This window comes from Centroberyx affinis, unplaced genomic scaffold (genome assembly GCF_046629955.1).
Source record: "Centroberyx affinis isolate AG114_WGS23_722 - 3 ecotype Tasmania unplaced genomic scaffold, CSIRO-AGI_Caff_v1 ptg003475l_1, whole genome shotgun sequence".
Lineage (NCBI taxonomy): Eukaryota > Metazoa > Chordata > Actinopteri > Beryciformes > Berycidae > Centroberyx > Centroberyx affinis.
The window spans coordinates 787501-809060 of NW_027281435.1; the positions used below are offsets into that span (position 1 = coordinate 787501).

The 21560-nt window shown below is 41.7% G+C and overlaps 1 protein-coding gene across 3 annotated transcripts in view; it reads right to left on the reverse strand.

The window, feature by feature from the left end:
• msi2b (musashi RNA-binding protein 2b) overlaps window positions 1–21560 on the reverse strand; it is a 237082-nt gene that overhangs the window by 161054 nt on the left and 54468 nt on the right. The window lies entirely within an intron of this gene.

Consider the following 21560-nt stretch of genomic DNA (forward strand, 5'->3'; position numbering starts at 1 on the left):
CTTTCAAAACACAATTAGTGTGTGCTGGGAGATGGAATCAGAGTGCATTAAAGCCTCATTTAGTTTCAAACAGCAAGAATATTAAGGATTATTACCCACGGCATCAAAAAGGGCAAGAACATCTGCCGTAGACAGTACATGCTAAATTTAGGAGGACAATATTTTCTCAGGGAAATACAGTAACAACAACAGTGTCAGTGTAGAATGTGTGATGGACTGTTGCTTCCTTGCAAACAAAGTTATGCCGATGAAAATGAAGAACCAATTAACTAATGAAATGTTATGTACCAACATTATACAACAGAACCTCTCTTATCCAAACCTCAGACTTGTGAAACATTTGGTCTGCATAGTTGTTTAGTAGTTTGGACTTTGTATTGTACTGGCATTTGCACTGAGACCAAATTAAAAAATTAAAAATTAAAAAATTGTCTTTTTTTTTCTTGGTTTTATCCTCGATTCAGGTTTATATTTATAGGTGTTTTTACTTTAAAAATGTCTACATCTACTGTACATCCGGTAGCCGATTTTTTTGTCGCAATATTTCTCTGCTACAGCATATGAGGATGTACTGATATTATGTGACGTATAATGCTTTTTTTTTCATAAACTTCACCATTATCTTATCAGCAAACAAAAAGGAAGCAGAAAAGGCAGCAGAAAAAGTCACATCTCCCATCTCCCTTGCCCCGACACAATCAAACAAACATAAATGAGGGCAGGATAAACATGCTTTAGAGATGGATAGCAAACACCAAGCAGGTTTGAAGAATCTAGCTCAATCAAAATGTTGACCGAAACGTTTTTGATCTATGAAAGAGGCTTTACACTGAGAAAAGCGAGGCAACCTTCAGCTAGAGCTGAAGTAACCATCTGTCAAGTGTTTTCTAGGTGCACACAGTCTCACAAGCACATATCCTGCACATATGCACACAGTCTCCCACACATGGGCCCGCTCTAGTTACAGTTTTGCTCAATTTTCTTCGGCTTATTTCATGATTTTTACATCAAAATACTATGCTATTCTGTCGAGTTAAATTAATCCATCCTTTCTGAAAAATTGTGCAAACAATACATTTTATTTTATGAAATAGTTGCAAAATTCTATTCTATTACATTTCAGTGCTCCTAACAATTTATTCTTCCCGACAACCACCATTTTTTTAAAATAAACAAGGTTCAACAGTACTTGTAAACAAGCAAATCCACATAGCGTGGCAACACTTTTTTCTACTTTGCAATGTTCTTGCATAGGAAGCCATCACATCTGGATGACAACCGGTAGACATGCAAATGTATCAAGCGGCTGGTTTGGGGTTATACCCCGGCCGGGACCCAGCAGCTGCGTCATCCCTCTCTTCACCCCTCCTTCCAGCATCAGGCATCGGGCCTCTGGGGTTATCAGCCTTGGATGCTGCCGCCGGCAACCCTGAGCCAGGCAGCTGCTGATAAACTGGCTTGGCGAGTATTTATCAACATCACTCACTTTTATCATCGCCAATCTAGGTAAAAAATAAACAAGTCAATGTTCATCTCTGCTTGCCTCTCTACATCAGCTGTTTCTCCTGCTTCCCTTCTGGCCCACCCATTCCCTGGTCATTTTTGGGTCTGGTGCTCCATCAGCCTGTCTGTAACCAGTCAAGTTTTCAGCCTTTTCTTTATACTTTCTGACATGTCTCCCAATAGCTGATGGGATTTCTTGAGTCCTGGTACAACGCAATTACTTTCTCTATTTCTCTCTCCATGGTGACAACAGACATTAAGCCTCATAGCTCCACACTGTGTCTCTCTATGGCTACACAGTCAGAGACACTAGGGAGGGGCAAAAGACTATTCTCATAACTATTACTTGACTCATCTATTTGAATGTTTGATGCATTTTAAGAAACAAAAAATGTATGAATAATTGCCTCGCTGGTAAAAGATCTGCAATTTATTTATTTTTTTGCTTGTAAACATGCTGGTAACGCATTAACGTCACGCTGACCGACTGAACTTACTTTGGAATTGTATTTAATTTGACACAGATCATTTTAAAGATTTTTCGTTAAAATGGATGCATTTTCTTGTTAACCCAATCACAAAAAGATGCAAAAACTAGATAATAACCACTAGGGAAAAGAAAATTCCCTTCGCTGCATTTACAGCAACATTCGTTCTGCTCTTTTGGGTCTGCCTAGCATAGTGTTTTAAAAGTCTTTTGACAACGTTTCAATTCAAACTGACAGATTTAAAAATGGACTACTATTCAACCCAGTTTTTCTTTAACCCAATTTTTCAAACATTCAGTTATTTTTGCACATCCCTAAGAGACAGTAGGGAGAGTTGTGTGTGTGTGTGTGTGTGTGTGCGCGTGTGTGTGTGTGTGTGTGTGTGTGTGTGTGTGTGTGTGTGTTTGTGTGTGCTTGCACATGCATGCGTTTCTAATTTCATTGTGTGTGTGGCTGTGTGTGTTACAGGGCACATAGAGCTGCAACAATTACTGCATTAAACCACATTACCATCGAAATATAGGAGGCACACCACAGATACACCAGGAGGCAGGGAAAAATTTAAAAAGCCCTTGCCACACTCTTATAAATATCTTTTAACAAATTTCTAACAATAATAGACACAACAAGATAACCATATAAACCATAAACAACTGCAGATAGCATGATCTATACCTGAGGTCATCAGGGAAAAGATATTTATCTCACAATGCTCGTCATTTTGGAGCTTTCTCCAAGCCATTTTCATATTTCCAGAGGTGAACAGAGATTGGATTTATCATGTGACTGGTAAAAACTGTCCATAATGGTATGTGCACCTTCTTGATTTTAATAAAAACTCACACCTCTTTCACAGAACTCACATTCTGCATCAAGTATGCATCATCATGCTGTGTGTTTGGAAAGCTGAACAAATCAAAAATAACTATTATCTCAATTCGAAGGCACTGGTAATCACTGTAATGTGGTTCACATTGCAGAAATGATGCTTCTTCAGGAGGTAATTTCAGCTGGAAGTTTTACCAGGGTGGCTGAGGAAAGTCACTGTCGTTCCACACAAGACAACATAGGACAGGATACAGTATAATAATTGCAATCGCCGAACCTCATCTGGTTACTCTAACGCTGTCCAGCAGTAAACTGGCAGGATCTGGGGTGTGCCTTGTCCATAAACCTTAACGTCAATATTTCAGTCCCAGCCTGCAGCACACACACACACACACACAAACACACACACAAGCTGCACACAAAATCTGCGCAAAACACACACCTGTCAGCTCTGCTACTTTAACTTACCCACTGACTCACATAACAGAACAGACTGGGGACACATCCTTTTAGTCCATGCCAGGCTGGCTATTATCAAAGTTACTCTAGTCCAAGCTGTTTCACTTTGATGACTATGACCTATTGTGTGATTTGTGTTTGTATGGGTGTGTGTATGTGTGGGTGTGTGCCATCTTTCCTCCTGTGCGCAGTAATTGAGAAGTGTGAGCAATGCAGCTCCTCACTACACTGCCTTTACAACAATGTGCTTCTACTTTAAGTAGGTGCTACAGAAGCAGGGGCTGCTGTGACTGCTGAGAAAGTTGACAAAGAAAAGCCTGCAGCTAATATGGCAACTACTTATTATTTGTGAAAATTTCAGGAGTTCTACCTGTGGCAAGCAAGCAAACACTCAAGAAGCCTCAGCGTCACACTTACAAAAGGGCATTAGTGTTTTGAACATGCATACAGAACCGAGACTGCAAAGACAAGACGAGGATGTTATTAACTCCACCGGTAGGATATGAAAGTAGATGAATATAGTGTGAAACAGAAAACAAAATATGACAGAAGCAAGGCGCAGTGGAAATAAAACAATGTATAACATATTTATGCAAATCTTGAGATTTTGTACAAGGGAGCTCTAACTCTTAGGCCTGAAATGTGTTTTCTTTTGATTATGTTCACAACAACATGGCAACTAAGACATAGTGATGGAGACATTTAGTAGTCTCACCTGCAAAGCTATAGGCTGACACTCTTTATAGTAAGGGTCATTAATAAATGCAAATTAATCATCAACTAATGGCATAATTATTGTTTTGTTATTACTAATAATTTAACCATCAATAAACATTTTGTAACTAGAAAAATAATGTAGGACCAATTTTACAATGACATATAATTATTTGAGCATGATAAATAGTTAAAGTGGTTATAAATGTTTATAAATCATTAATAAGTAATGTTAAAACATAAATAAACACTAGTTGGCCCCTTAATGCAAAGTAGTCACAGATGTCTGTAATACTTTTAAACATTTATAAACAGCATATCAAGGCAGCTTTGGATTCAGTGGCATACGGCTGGGTCAGCGTTCATCTCTAAAAGTTTGACACAGTTTCTAGTATTGAAGGCCTGAAACTGAAGTGCATGCAGGTCAATGGAAGTGCGGGTGCTGTGTGACTCCAGACGCTGTGGTGTGTGATGTAGTGCTAAATTGACAGCATCTTCAGTCGTCCTGTTGGCTAGCTAGGCAAACAGGAATGGATGCATGACTGAGGATGAATAGGATCTGAGAATAAGATTGAGGTTAAAATGATGCACCCAAATGGTTTCATGGTCTCAGATGTCGGTGTGACAGTGTGAAGTGACTGAGGCAGGAGATTCTGGTGCACTTCAACAGGCGCCAATTGAGCAGGGCAGTGATGGAGCACAGCGGGCGCTGATCCTGCCTGGCCCTGCTGCCTTCCCCGTCTTCTGTTTCGTAAATGTAGCATGCACCACAATGTCATAGGTGAATAAAATATGTTATGTGATACTGAGTTATTACATTGTCACATTTTTGAGTTTTATGTTTTATAAGGGCTAGTAAACAACTCTTTACAACTTACAAATAAAGGGCCAAATCATGTTTATCGATGTTGTATTAATTATTTTTGCAATTTTAAAATAAGATGCCGAACTATGTAATGTTCTATGCACCATTTATTCACTACTATGTTCAAATTTCCATTTATTGACACTAGAAATGTCAAAAACTATTTAGTAACAGAAATTTAACATTAATCAAACGTATTCACAAAACAATTTTACAATACATATTCAGTCCCTTTAGCGCTCTAAATTGTACATTCTTTCCAGCAGTCAGCTTTAAGAATAGACTAGTTTCATTAAATATTTCCAAAGGACAGTTTGCGCAGCAGCATAGCATCAGCAGAGCTTTTACCTCCACTTTCTTCCTCTCTCTTTGTTCTTGCCACAATCCTCTCTTTAAACCCCTCGGAGCTTCTGCACCTTTTGATTGATTCATGTTACTGATTAACTGTCCTTTCCTGACTGTGATTTGGATCTTTCAGTCACCACCCACTCTTCCCCAACACACACACACACACACACACACACACCCCACATGCACACCATTCTCCAAGCCAGTTCTCAGGCAGGTCGCCGAGATCACACATCCAGCTATGATTACAAGGTGTAAGCCCTGATCATGGCCCTCACCTCTCACACATACAGGCACACAAACAGCTGTAAACACGGCGCCCCAGACAGGGAGGAATCAGACAGGGGATTTTGATGTCATTTCTCATACCTAAAAATAATGGGACAGATAGAAAAAGCCATAGCACTTTGTTGTATGAGCCACAATTGTTATCACTCTAGCAAGGGGATATAATTACTGGCATTCAGATCCCGACTGTGGCCTCGTTCACAAGCAACCAGAAAGCACCAGAGAGCATCTGTCAATGCAATGTAGCATGATCAAAGGCCTAGACGTTGTGCAGACACACGCGCACACGCGCACACACACACACGCAAACACACACACACGCGCACACACGCACACACACAGAGAAAACATGGCCAGTCCAGGTAAACACTGCCTCTGCTCATTTGCATCACTAGAGCTGACTCACAAAGAGAAAACACTGCCAATAAACAACAAACAACAATACAATCAGCTTTGCTTTAGAAGGATTTCTCCACAAGATAGAAAACAGAAGCAGCGCACAAGAGACTAAAGCGGGATTAGACAATCAGTAAGAGAAAGAGAGAAAGGTGAGAGATTAGCGGCAGTAATGTCTTTGTCTGGCTATGAGTCGAGGATGAGGGCTGGTCCAGTTCCACTCCCCTACTCGCCCTTTTAAAAAGTGGTCCAATCTCAGCTCTAGTGTGCATAAATAGATCCGTAATTGCTTATTACAATACAATTAGGGCAAAGGAGATGAGAGAAGGAAAGATGCTTAGTGCAAATGTGGAGTGACAGGCCCAAGCGCCCAGACCCAGGATTACACTAGCCATTTGCACACAGACAGAAAACAAGAGAGAGAGGGGGGGGGGGGGGGGGGGGGGGGCTGTCAAGCACAGGGCAGAAGCTAATGACAACTCTGGCTTCAACTTGCACAGACTTCTTTGAAGCCCGGCTCCGATCAGAGATATGATTGCCACCGCTGCAGGGCCACTACTCCTATATTAACCTGCGCTAACAAAGCTATTCAGTGAAGGCCTTTTCAAAACCGTCTTCTACTGTAGCCGGCTGTACTGTGGCTGGATGTGTGTGAGGGACGCACATGCGAGGGACGCTGTTTGCGCATGGTCTTGCTGTAACAGTGACAGTCAGGCTGAACATGGCCGGTTAGAGCTGATTAGCTGCACTTCCCTCCTCAACCCACTACAGTTATGAAGATTGATAGAAGCAGCTTAGAGCTGATTATAGGGCCCTGGAGATGCATGGGCCCATACCCAAGCAGCACATTCACACTGCATTCACAATGAGCCCAGCATGTGATCACTAGGCACAAGCCAAGCATTAAGCAAACGTTACAGCAATAAGACGCAAAAAAGAGAAATGGACAATTCCAGAAGTGCTCTTAAGAGCTTTTCGGAAATATGAATATTATGCTAATTAGATGCTCGCTTGTGGCCAAATCTGGAACACTTGAGCAAGTAAGTTATGAACATTTAACAAATTTCCTAGACAATATACTGTGAGCATGGCTGGATGTCTAAAACTCACTCCAGGGTTATAAGACACAACATGCCTTGATGTGGCCGCTGAGGTCTGTTCAGCATGCAGAACACTAAAATTAATCCCTCATGATTTGAGTCAGTCTTGCATTTCCTATTTGCATTTCCTCCTCAAGGATATATCTCACCTCCACATCAATGTCGCAACCTGCTACTGTATATAATCTTTCATTTATTCATTCTCTTTCATTCATTCACACTTTCAATTCACTTGTTTTTATCATAAAACCTTGTATCCTATGTGCAATTGTACTATGTGCAATTGTACATGGAGAACAAATGTGCCCCCCACCCCCCACAGAGGGCTGAATGAGAGGCTCTCAGCTGTCAGTGGTAGGAGGCAATGGTCCACTCAATGTAGCCTAGCAGCCTGGTCTTACCTCCACTCCAGCATGGCACATAGAGAGAGAGAGGTATGACCCCGCAATCGCCTTTTACGGCTATATTTGGTATTGGGCCGCACTGGCCCTCCATCCCTCACACTATAGAGCCTCTTAATCTACTTTGGGTCTCTGCTGCCCCCTCCCTGTCTCTGGCTCTGCACCAGGCTGAGAGAGGCCTGACTGCAGAACGGGCCACCCAGCTCCAGCCTTGCTGTGTCTACCTGATGTATACCCGCATCAATACAGTGCTTGCATGAGGAAAGCCTTTGAGCAAAACCAATACAGTATTTGTGTAAATTCTACTTGCCTGGTGTTTTTAAAAAATTACAGCATCAAGAGTCGAATGCGAACACCTCCTAACTCTATTTCCACGTAAAACATTCATGAACAAGCTCGTAATGGCTGAGTACAAAGCAACTGTATATTGAACCATTTTTGTCATAAAGCAGAATTTAACATTGAACAATTACGTACAGCAGAGTATTGGAAAACATTACAAACTAACCCCCCAAGTGCCTGTGGTTGTCTAATGGAAAATTCTACAGCAAATAATCTCCCATCCCTCATCTATTTGACTGGCAGTCTTTTCAATGGGTTGATGTTCTCTTGCATGACCCTTGACATTGATACTGAATGTTAATTTCTGAAACAAGACCCATGTCTTAGTACTGACAGTATGCACTAGAGGGAAAACAAATGGGATTTTAACTTCCAATTACAATAATGGCAGACCCTCCAACCACCCACCTTACCTCCCACTCTCTCTCTCTCTCTATCTATCTATTTCTCTCTCTCTCTCTCTCTCTCGCTCTCTCTCTCTATCTATTTCTCTCTCTCTCTCTCTCTATCTCTCTCTCTCACAAACACACATTCCAAACCATTGGATTTTTTTAGTGTTTCCCTTTCATAGTATTGTACGCTACTGTATCAGCTTTTGAATATCATTAATAACAGTTCTGTTATTTTGTTAACTGCTGAATTAAATGTCATATTTGGTCTGAAGCCAATTGCCCTGCAACACACATAGGATGTAGGAAAGGTAGGCTACTGTATTTAATTTTATAGGCTACTCCAGTTGTTTGTTTTAACATATTAGTCTACAGTATGTATCAGCCACTTTGGTTCTTTGTTTGTATTCATCTACGCAGAATAAATAATATACACTGATTTCATAAAAGTTTCCAGATGTTTTCCATGCATTTTTTAATAATGTGAACATTTCAGTCTCCTAGATGATCTCCATTCCTCATGTTAATGTAATCTACATTTGAATTCACTTTGGCTGCAATGGAGAAATATTCCAGACATTGAGAACCTTGGAGAGCTGTCAAGGGACACACACACACAAACACACGCACACACACACACTCTCTCTCTCTCTCTCTCTCTCTCACTCTCTCTCTCTCTCTCTCTCTCTCTCTCTTGTCACACTGACACACAAACACACACTGTAGCAAATCATAATGTAATAACTGTGCATAATGTAATGAAAGAATGTAATTACAACTCATAATGTAATGTACTGTAATAAAATTGATGCACACATAATGTTGTGTATAATGTAATGCGTTACTGAATTTCATGCTGGTTATTACATTATCAGCTTGGTAGCCTGTTTCATGAATAATGTAATAAAACATAATAACAAACGTATGAAGTATTATGTCAGATGGAAAAAGCCTAATTTTCTTGGACAATTTCAAATGGTTATACGCACTTTCATGAAAAATTTTATAACTTGACATATATTATATAACAAACTAAAATAACTTTAGTAAATGCTTTAGTATATTTCATGTATTTACTGTTTTCTGGGACGTAAGCATTTCTTAAGGTGTTGGATTTTCATATTTTTCGGTGAATATTTACATTTTCATATGACCATAGTCGTATCAATTCATATGGATTTTGACACATTTATTTGACTTGTTATAAAACAGTATGTAATAAGGCTTATATTGTTTAATTATTCTCAAAGAGCTACTCATTTGCCATGATTATTAGATGCTTGGAAGGAGCATCCGTATAAGAGATGGGCTCTGTGTGTTTGTTCGAAGACTTTTTGTAATGCACACTGTTTAGGGGAATTACGGTATGCAGTGTTAAGGTGGTGCAGAGCCCTAAAAGCCCTGCATAAGGCAAATACAGTGTTTGCTCAGGTAGAAGTCACACAAGCATCAAGCAGCTCTAGGCTGGTGTGCTGTACATCTGTATACTAGGATGTAGCGTGGTGCGGACTGTAGTGGCTAAGTCAGCACATTAATTAAATATTTTGTTCAGCAATTCAAGTAGTTACAGCAACACTGTGCTGCCACAGCACTTTGGTGTGTTTGGTGTTAACAGGTGGAGTCAACATAGTTTCACTAACACCCATCATGCATATCCCCCAACCAACCACTCCACCCAAGAACCTAGAAAGCGCTGGCATACTTGCTGATTATTGTAAGCACTATTCATTTGAACCACTTGGAAGTCTATATGTCTGATCTTTGCCCACAGGACTTTGATTCCCTCAGTAAGGACTGTCATGCAGCAGTCTCCTACACTTCTCCTGAAGGTCACAAATGACCTTTAACAACAATTGATGCAGGGGATTGTACAATTTTAATTCTTTTAGATCTCAGTGCAGCATTTAATACAGTTTATCACGTAACTCTACTCGACCACCATAAGCACTGGGTGGGCATTTCAGATACAGCACTAGACTGGTTCAGGTCCTAAAATATTAACAATTGGCGAAGACTTCGAAAAAAGTAACATTAGCCTGCCAGACTGCATTTTAAAATTGGTTCATCAAAGGCAGCAAGTACAAAGTGATACCAGCTACATGCTGCTAAACAATACAAGCAGTCTGTTAGGCGGCAGAACAACACCTTAAGCCTCCCAGGAAGCCAAGCAAGAGTAGGTAGCTGCCAGGCAGCCTAAATGTTAGACAATACCAGATGCCTGGCAGGAAGCAAAGCAATACAGGAGCAGTCTGTCAGGCAGCTAGATATGAATTTAGCCTACCTGGCAGCAAAGTAATATTAGATTGCCTTGTAGGCTGCTTAACCACGGCAACTGACTGACAGAAAATATGGGGACAGTTTGTCAGGCTAACTATTATTACTTGGCTGCCTGGTAGGCGAAATTCATATCTAGACTGCCTGCATTGTATCTTGACTGCCCTGTCTTGCTCTATTGCGATGGATAGATGGATAGATGGATAGATGGATGGATGGATGGATGGATGGATGGATAGATAGATAGATAGATAGATAGATAGATAGATAGATAGATAGATAGATAGATAGATAGATAGATAGATAGATAGATAGATGATCGATCGATCGATAGATAGATAGATAGATAGATGGATAGATAGATAGACAGATATAAATAAGCAATTGAAAGCAGCAGATCAACCATTTTTACATTAAGAATAGATTGCCCTTCTTTGCAAGAGCAGTCTGGCTGTTTTTACAACAGTCATGTTAAATTAACAATTGCACTTCCAGCACTGTGTCTCATCTCCTCATTGTTGTTGTGCTCCGTCAGTGCAGTTTTGACACAGTGTTTTTAGTCACCCCAGACAAGGGTTGCGGTCCACTTAATTGATATAATTAACGTTCATCATGGTGAGTGTTTGCTGAATGACTTCTAAACCCAAGCCTCTCTGCTCCTTTCAGGAGGGGAATTGGGAGAGCATGAAGCACTTGAGTTTTTTGTCATGCTTCACAGGAGCCCAGAAATGAGTGGAATAATTCTCAGCTCTTAAGCATGCTCAGTAGAGCTCAGCAGCGGGGCTCGGCTAAGTCATTCTCCATGGCAGGGAATAGCTCCCAGGCAATCCCAACCAGCCAGTGTCCAGTTACTAGGACACACATCCACGTGCCCAGCAGTACACACTCATTTAGTAGCAGGTAATACATGGTAAAGCAAGCAGAATGACTGACTAGGTATGGTGTGAAAAGAACTGTTTACACTATCTCGCTGTGTGGCTGTCTGTTTGGCTATGCTGCAACGCTTTGTGTTGTCCTTGATGCACCCTAGCTAGTTCTGTCTCGAGGTGATGGGAGTGAGGCAGAAGAGGAGGAGATATGGAAAAGCTGGGAGGAAGACGAGGGGGGTAAAACCTGGCTTTTGTGTGGTAGAGGATATTTTGTTCTCTCATCTTTGGAATTAGATAAACTGCTTGTGGCTAGTGGAGGCCTCAGCTGCAGTGAAAATAGGCCCCGACTGCCTCGCTCCCCAACAATCTACTCCACATCTCCAAATCTCCCATCTCTGCCCCTGAGCAGTGGCAGAAACAAACAAAAACCTCCTGCTCTCCACCCTTTGTTGGTTTCTGTACTTCATTTCCTTGGAGGAAGAGAACTCTCTTAAAATATTTAGCCACTTTAAAGTGGTGTGTCATATCGACCATGCTATTTTCTTTGATGAGCTCTAGTCCTAACCCTTCAGTGATACATCTTCTGACTCCATCAGTCAAGCGAGGCACACTACAGAATAGTATGGGCAGAAGATTCTGTAATAAAAAGAATTGCTGGGTTTCCAGGCAGGACTTACACATCAGGCGTATAAATGGAGCTGTGTGCCACTGTGGTCAAATGGATTTCTACACACTCCACGCAAACCCTTACCATGCTGCTGGGCCACAATCTCAGCCCCCAGCCCTGGCTCGGCCCACCTGCCCCACCTACAGTGTAATTCACTCTCCAGCAAAAGCTGGGTAGCAGGCCTGACCCCCACAGCTCGGCCGTCAGTTACTGCTGACCTCCAGCAAGGTGCCAATGAAACATGTCCATTGAGTGGTGAGCAGAACAAACTGCCTCACCTGGCTCCTGCTGACAGCTCAGCCTTTTAAAGAGCGGGAACACATCAACACAGGCTCTCAGCCTCACAGCCAGGCCTTCTTGCCTCTGGCCTGAGCAATGTACTGCAGTACCAGCCTGCACTGAGGAGATGAGGGGGGCTAATCTAGCCACTTAAAAGGTTTTTATCCAGTCAACATATTGATTTATAGACTAATTCCAATGTGATGAACAAGAGTCAGCAAAGTAAGAGAAATGAGTATTCAATAATAGTGCAGTTATAGTGATTTGAATAGGCTTTACTTATATATTGGGAAGTATATTTGACAGAGAAATATTTAGAGGTACAGTCATTGGAGCTCTGGATAAGAGCATCAGCTAGATGCCTAAAAATCCATATTTTGTGGACTGCATATGTCATCTGTAAGACTGAACACTGCGGTTAATATACAGTTTTCTTTGAAATATGTCACCCTACTCATTTTCAATGTTATTTTGTGCATAGAATCAGGTGCTTTGTAATTGATCATGGCTGTGTCAAAGACTGTATATAGCCAACGCATTTAAATGCTATTGTCTCAAAAAGATACCAGCCAGTGTGACACTTACTGATTTATCAACCAAAGACAAATTTTAATGCCATTTGGCCTTGGTGGGTGTTAATACCAATTTAGACCTACTGCTACTGGCCCTGCTGTCATGAGGGATTTCTTCTTTCCTTATGTTGGGATTTTTTGTTAGACTTTTCAGTCTAGATGGGTATTGAAACATGCTGGTGGTGTACTAAGGGTAAAGACACATGTCTTGTAAATGTAGTGGACCAAAAAGGTTTAGGCTACTTTTCTTCTAAATCCCAAGTCCAGGTAATCAGAAGAGTACATACAGACTCTTGCAAAATGTATTTGAGTAGCTGCAGCAAAGTATTTGTCACCCCTACATCTGTTTTTGCAGTACAAAACGGATATACAGGCCAAGTAGAATTCAAGCTTCACTAAGTCTATGCATATGTTATGCAAGTGTATTGCAAGTGAATCAATATTAAGAGGAAAACGTGCAGTAAAGACTGTGAAAAATGCTTTCAACATCCACAAATCAATAACTTCATAATAACTCATATATGTAACTTCACTCTAACAACTACAAAATGTTCTGGAACGCATTCAACATTTATCCCAGAGTGACAGTGAAAGTGGGGAAAAACACATTAACAACCAATTACTAAAATGACCAACTTAACTTTAACATTGATTAATACAATGATCAGAGTAATGTGAGGCAGTAAGTTTACCATGTCAACAGCATGCAGCGAATGCCGTACTCACACTGTTCAAACCCATTTAAAATCTGGGTGAGTGTGAGCCTCTGCCACCCCCAGTCACACAGTACTCACTGTCTTGAGATTGCTACACAATAATTACAGGAGGGTTAAAGGCTTTAGAAATGGAGATTTGAGGTAGCATATGTGAATGATTTGGTAAGCTTCCAACATATCCCCTTGTCGCAGGGCATGCGCCAACTCATCACGCACCAATACAACACATCATGCATGTGTACAATACAAACACACACACACACACACACATACAAACAGCCCCACTCAACAGTCACTTCTTGTCTGTCTGTGCAGTAGCCAACCGTAGGCAGCACCAAGCTGCAAGAAACAGGCTTAGACACACAGTTCTACATGAAAACCCTTCTTTTCCATGAGCTGATCCTTCTTTGTTCTGCATAAATGCCAATTACATAATTCTCTCTGGCATGCAAATCAGATTAGATGAGGGCATGGCAGATCACCTATACTGCTCAGTGCAGTGCTGCTTCTCTCTCAAATCCACAAGAGGGGAACATTTTGGGACACCTTGTGTCTGTGCATTTAACAATTTAATCAGCGTCTTATTCAAGATGCAGCAAATTCCACTTCAATTCCACAATAGTCATAATGATAATGATTTCCACATACTATACACATCTTTCCAGCACATCTACTGTACTATTTGTCTTGTACAATTAGCTATCTGACATTTATATAATAGTATTTACTATAAGAAATCACATTATGAATTTGTGATGGTGAAATATCATGGCTACAATCAAATTTGAAAGCTTTCCACGAGCACATATGACATATTATGTCAGGGTGATATTTGTATACATGTGTGCTGAAAAGAGATGCTGACATTTAGCTTGTGGGCACTGTTTACCTGAAACAAGCTGGGAAAGGGAACAAACGTAAAGTAACAAATCGAAGGACACTAAGCTGTTGGCTATAGGAAGTCATCACTAAGATGGCAAGGCAGTGCATAAATTCAAGAGAAGCACAAAAGGCCTCTCAATCTGCATTTATGTGTGCGTGCGTGTGTGTTTCTGTGTGTGTGTCTGTGTGTGTGTGTTTCCACCTAGGGCACTAAAGAGCAGAACATGCCAGAAGTTGCCTGACAGCATAAAACCCTGCCCAATGTGAACTTTGAGGATGCAGGGACAGCTGGTGAAGGAGAGAGAAAAGAGACAGAAATGGAAAGCGGGAAAAAGGATGCTGTGACTGCAGTGCATTACACAAAATGTCGGGAGGTCCTTGCATTTGAAATCTCCACTACATTAGACAGGACATGCTAATCTGTATACTAAATTCAAATAAAACGGTTTATTTGGTAGGGTTCTCTCCAACATCAATACCAGGATGTTATGAGTCCGACTGAATGGATAGAAATGCTTAGGAATACTAACAGGGAAACATACTGTTAGAAGCTATCCACAATAGTGCGTGTGAGGTGGAAGATGGTAAAATCAACCACAATAGAACAACGAGCAATGACACAAAATGTGGTACTACATGTCTATCAGCATTTGGGCTTCAGCGTCATTTGAATGTGTTCCTTCTATTGAACATTTTCATGTGGCATGTTGATGCTTTTTACGTATTGCACACTACAGCATACAGTCTGGTGAGTATGGATAGCGCTTCCTGTTTGGTTTGTGTCAGCTGCAGTGAACACATCTCAGAGATTGTGAGCGTCCAAGCGGACATGCTCTGAGGGTGCAGGCCAGGCAAGAATATATGCTACGTTTTGCATTAATACATGCGATTGTGAACCCACATTCCTCCAGGCTCTGTTTGTTAATGATATTATAGTGCACACTGGACCAATGACATTACCAAAGTCAAATGTGATATTCAGCCTCCATCTTAGCACATAGGAGTGCTAAATAAATACATGGTGGAAAAAAATATGGATGCAGAAAAAGAGGAGGGAGTTTGTTTCCATTAAGAACATTTAGCATAATCCATCTCATCTTTCCATCCCAACCACCAAATAACCCTTATATAGAGACTGCCATTTATATCATAACATCATTTTGTGCATTTGATGTGCAAAATTAATGCTGCAATCCGCGATTTGTGCTCATGTGCACCCTCTCACAGCTGTGCAGGAGGAATTACACAGCTATATGCTCCAGAATGTAAATAGTTTGTTTTGTTTCTTTTCCATGCGCCGTTCCTTAGTTGCAGGTGTGAGATCACTGCCACCATAGGTGTCCTGTCCCCAACTTAATTTACAGTATATGCTCATCTGGAGGGGTCGCTGTTGCACTTCACCCCACCACTTTCTCCAACACAATGTTTATAAAGCAAGAACAGAAGTGGGGTGATGCAACAATCGCGGATTGTAGCTTTAAAGGAAAAGTTAAAAGTTTTCTCCTCTATTGGCCCTCAGCTGAAAAAATAATTTTTGGGAGAGTCATGAGGCTACAGTGTAAGTCAGATTCTATTCACAGTTTCTTCTGAGGCAATGGATGGAACCGTTGACGTTGTTGAAGGAAGTCATTGCTCACCAAAGCAGGTGGGCAAAAAGCGTATACGATCCTTTAACCATTAGCTATAAAAAAGTCAAAAGAGAAAATGTGCTATGTTTTACCGTGTGCATGTGCAGATACACAGAAACACAGGCATACACACACGCTTCCTGTCAAATGGTAGCCCATCTGGGTTGTGTGCAGTGGGTAAACATCCTTTACACAGCAGCCAGCGGCTAAACAGTAAAAAAAAAAATTCGGCACAACAATGACTGTGATGCACTGGTGGCATCTCACGCTGCCTGTGTTACCCTGTGCTATCAGACAGGGCAATGTGTCCCCACTATAGGCCTGGCCTCGGGGTCCATGGGACAGATATATGGCCGCATCAGGGCCTAATTGATGCAGGTCTAGCATGCAGGGAGCACCGACATGACGGGCGTCAGCCATGTGTGAGAAGGTTTATCAGTTTCTCTGGGTCTTTAGGCTAGGAGGAGTTACAGAGACACTGATGATAACAGGCAATGTGTTTGTGTGTGGCCCTCCCAAAACAGCAGCAGTCATGCACACCTCATTTATATTATGTTTTGTTATTTCTTTGTTTAACAACCTATGAAATTTTTGTGGAGCGCTTTGTGTTTGTGGAGACTGAGGAAGGTGGAGCTTGTCAAAGCGACTGTGCAGATTGTGGTACAAGTCAAGTTAAGTCAAGTTCATTTATTTATATAGCCCTTCAAAATCCTGCTGGGATAGCAAAGCCCTGGCAATGTGAATTTCAATGGGATTGTTGGAATATCCCGACAGATCAGTGATGAAATGTGTTAAAATTTGTGAGAAACATCTGAAACACAGATGTCTAGCTGATGTTTCCCATAACACTTCCTCCTCCTCTGACATGGTGAGCTGTCTCACTTCAATTCATATGCTAATGCTCAATCAGGCTGCCCAATTCGGAAACATTCCAACCACATTTTTTTCAAGCAATCAATTTACCTTGGAGAGAGATAAAAGCTTAAAGAGTCACATAAGAGCTGGAGCAAATGGTGATATGAGGAAAAAAAAAAAAACGAGCGAGGACAGAAAGAGGCAGTTGGGGAATAGCTGGATAATGCAGGTATAAACACATAAGTCTGTGCCTAGGAAAGCTAGACTGAAGCTCATTCTCATCTAAGCTGAGTTTCCCCCCGCTGCGGGAGGGACTTCCAACACCTTCAGCTGCAATATAAATGTTAATAGAGTTCAGGGAAAGAAAACGAGGCGTAAACAAACAAATGTGGTATTCCATGCTTTGGGGCAGCAGGAGGGCCCTGCCATTGAGCGGTATGTCTGCACGCATATGTGTGTGCGCGTGTGTGTGTGTGTGCGTGTCTGTGTGTGTGTGTGTGTGTGTGTGTGCGTGCGCCAAGGGAATGAAGAGAGAAGAGGGAAGAAAGATGGGGCTTCTCACATACTCAGTATGAGCTAGGCTGTAGTGGACCTCCAGCAGTGGAGCCTCCCCTCTCTTTCTCCCTTCCAAAAAAAACTCTAGTGAGAATCTGCCATAAGACAGCCAGATCATTTTCTACATACTAAAAAAACAGCTTTGAGGTTGAGAGCCGCTCCAAATGGAAATCCACTGTCGCTACTGCCACCAGCAACTGCACACACTGAGCAACCATGTGTTCAAAAAAACAACAAGATCGGTAAAGTGGGTCTCATTCCAAATTCAGTGCTCTTGAAAAAATGAAAGTGTAGCAATACAGATATTTGTCTATACGATACAATTACAGGCTATTCCCTATATCGTTAACTTTTTGCTGTTAAAGACAGTGATTGTACATGAGAGCAAGAGAGTGTGAGGCAGAGAGAAGGATGTGGGCCGGGGGGCGGTAAACACTCCCATCCTCATTCTGAGCACACAGGCAGCCGCAACTCTCTGTCCCGACTTGTTCAAAGGGTTGGCAACCTTCAGACCAATTAGACATCACAGGGCAGCCTGCACAGCACCCAGCTTTCATATAAATGGTGCTCCATGCATTTTTAATCAGCTATAATTTAAGGATTTAAATAAAGATCAAATTCTTCCGGCTGCACCGCGAAGAGGTGTCTGTCTCTGTGTGTGAGCGTGTGTGTGTGTGCCTGCACATTTATGCAATCAAATGCAAGTGAGTTTCCATGAATGTGTTCATCCCTCTCACTCACTGTCTTCCCCCTCTCTTCTCTTTGTCTCTTCCTCTCTCTCTTCCTCTCTTCCCATCTCTCTCTCTCTCTCAGCCCACCTGCCAGTGTTATGAGCAGAAGCCCGGCAGGTTGTCTAACCCAGAGCAGAGCGTTTCCTGACTGACTGGTTGACTGGTTGGCTGGCTGAGTGGCAGCATGTGAGGAGCAGGAGACAGATCTGCAGGGAATCACTGACAGATGTAATTAATGAGGTCATACTTGGAGTTGGCAGTCCCCTTCATATCCAATTCTTGCCGATCACAACTGAACACACCTGCAGCTCTCACAGCTAGGAGAGCGGATGATACCTCCTTCACCCAGACAAAGAGAAAGATAGATGTGGTGGGCACCCAGACTCAGGCGCTCATACACGGTAACTGTTAGAAAACATTGTCCCTTCTGAACCTTCAGATAAGACTTCCAATGGCACAATGCGCCTAACACTATTTAAACTACAGTATTTCAGAGTAAAACATAAGAGTGAATGAACTTTTCCTTTTGCAAGTATTTGTGCCAGAGGACACAGATTGCCATGACATCTGATTTTATAAATTACCAAAGATCAGCAATTATAAGTGCTACACTTTTTAAATCAAATATAAACAGTGCACTTCTTACCTCATAATTGGACATTACAAGAGCTGCTATCCTGTCAAAATGCTTAAAACAATGCTGGCTTTAAAATGATCTAAAATAAGCAAAGCAATCACCAAAAAAAAAAAAAACACTGAAAGCACTTTTGCAGGAAGGAAACTGAAAACACAAAAAAGTTGCACTTAAAGCATAATTCAAATGTCACAGAATAGGCTATTTGAGGTCATATCGAGCCTTGTTTTCTAGTATGTTGGGAAAACGTGATCATACATTTCTACAATTACTTGTGTGCCTGTGAGTAAAGATAAACAATATCACATGAAACACTGTAACAGAAACAGGTTCAGAAAAGAAAGTTTTACGCCATTTGTCAAATTGAAGTACTGTACCATGGCACTATAACAGTACAGGTACATGGTGCCAACACTAGCCTACAGTATGTGTAATTGAGCTGAATGTCAATGAGTATTCCACCATTTCCATGTAGACTGTGTTATACCATCGCCTGCCCTTGTTTCTAACCTCATGGTGGAGAGTATTTATTACCTGTAAACAAGCAGGAAAACAGGCCTTGTCACGTTTCACTGGGGCTCCCTCACTCATCACTAATATGTGAAAATATGTATTCAGGTCAAAGATTCCAGCCCTTCCCTCGAGACCCTGTCAGTCTTCAATCTTTCTTAGCGCAAACACACACAAATGGATACACGTGTATAAAAGGGCACATAGAGCTAAACAAATACACACTCAAAAATGAACACAGGAATACATACACATACAGTACATGGCACAACGGCATGGTCATGGACATGGTCTGCATGAGCATGAGCGCAAACACATGCACACACACGCAGACACATACACACACACACATGCGAGCACAGTGCACATTTTCCCATCTTCTCGCTCAAAAGGGACATTACAAAAGGGGCTGACCAAACAACACAACTTCAATGAAACTCCCACTTACCCTGAAACCAAAAGGGAGCCTTGGCTATGTTCTTGTTATCCATCACCTCTGCCAGTCTTGCATAAATAACTCTTAATAAATAGCATCATCATGTCAGAGAGCTCTCAGCTCCATGGCCTCCCCTGCAGCCCCAACCGATTTCTTCTCCCCTCTGCACTTTTATCTTTACTTGTTTTGCATTTTTGCCTCTCTTAGCATAAAGGGGTACAAAGTGCATTGAAACCGGGATCCTGGTGACTCTTCTATGGTGTGACGTGCATTTCCTGGGACTAGCTACGTTCAGCCCCTTAGAGGGCAAGGAAAGCTGTAATTAATATAAAACCATTTTGACTGATCACCTTTATGCCATGGTGAGGCTTTCCAAACCCGATGGGAGTGGTCTATTAGAAGATGACAATGCTGATAGGAGTGGTCTATTACAAGATGACAACGCCCTCGGCCACAGAGCATGAGCAGTCGCCGCATGGTTTGATGAGCATGAAAACGATGTAAAGCGTATGTCATGGCTGTCTCAGTCACCGCACCTCAACCCAAATGAACACTTATGTCTCAGGTGCCAGATTCTGGACTGGCACCTGAGACAGCATTTCTGCCAGCATCAACAATCAAATGATGACAAATTTTGTGGAAGAAGACTGTCAAATCCCACCGGCACTACAGCCCAGACACTTCCAGTCTTCTCTGTAAATGTTGAAGAACTTTAGGCGTTCAGTTTGGGGGTTACGTGTGAATGACAGACGCGAAAGTCTAGAAAATAAGCTCTGGCAATTTCCTGTGTCCAACACTTCCATTATTGACATATGAGAGAATAAAGCCCTTAGTGTAATGGATCAAGCATGGACAACTTATGCATATAATGTGTTGTATTAGTTGGAAAAAAGTATTCAAATGCAACTGAAGCAGAAATAAGATAATTCCTTAGCATTTGTCCAAAAGAATACATTTGTTGGAAGCTGCCTCTTTAACAGAGGATAAATAGACAAAACTCCCAGATCCTATAGAGTGAAATTTAAAAAGAATAAAAGACCACCATAAAAAAAAGTCAGGCAGAAAAAGCTGGCCCTATTTTCATCTCTGCCAGTCTCTCTGGGGGAAAGTTTGTTGGTTGGATGAACAAGCCAGACCTGCTACATTTGCTGGCAAAGTTAATCCGGCAATGTTACATATTCCATGTGTGAAAGGGGCTTAAGCCAAGGTGTATTAAAGCTGTTTCGGTGGCTTGTTGTGGCACAACACCCTATTATGTTAGTGTTTCTTTACTCATGGATATTGACAACACACAAATACACACACAGTCTGTGCTGCACATCTGAATGGAAGCACAACACTGCAAGAATCTGTGCTAAACACTCTGCCTCCTGTCGCCTCTCGTCCCCTCTCTCCCCTCTCCTAATCTCTCTCTCTCTCTCTCTGCTCCCCTCCCATCCCACACCCCCTCTGCCCTCTCTACTTCAGAGAGCAAAGAGTTGGTTAAAATTAATACCCATTCCAAAGCTGGACCATACTATAACCATTCCCCAGTAAAAGTCACCTGGGCCTCTGCCATTTATCAAGACAGCTGGGCGCAAGGCAGTGGCGTCGCTACGGTCTTTTGGGGCTTAAGCCTAGAATGTTTTGAGACTAGCCCGGAATATTTTTAGATTATGGAAATATATGTAAGTCAAATTTAACATATTTCAAAATTTGGGGTAAGTTCAATTTAGTGGTCAGAGTGGGTCAGTGATTTTACATGAGCCAGCTTTAAAATCAGACTTTGGGTGCGTTAAGGTACATGCCAGGGCACAAATCGGGCTCTCCTGTATTGGTATGTCTGTGTGTG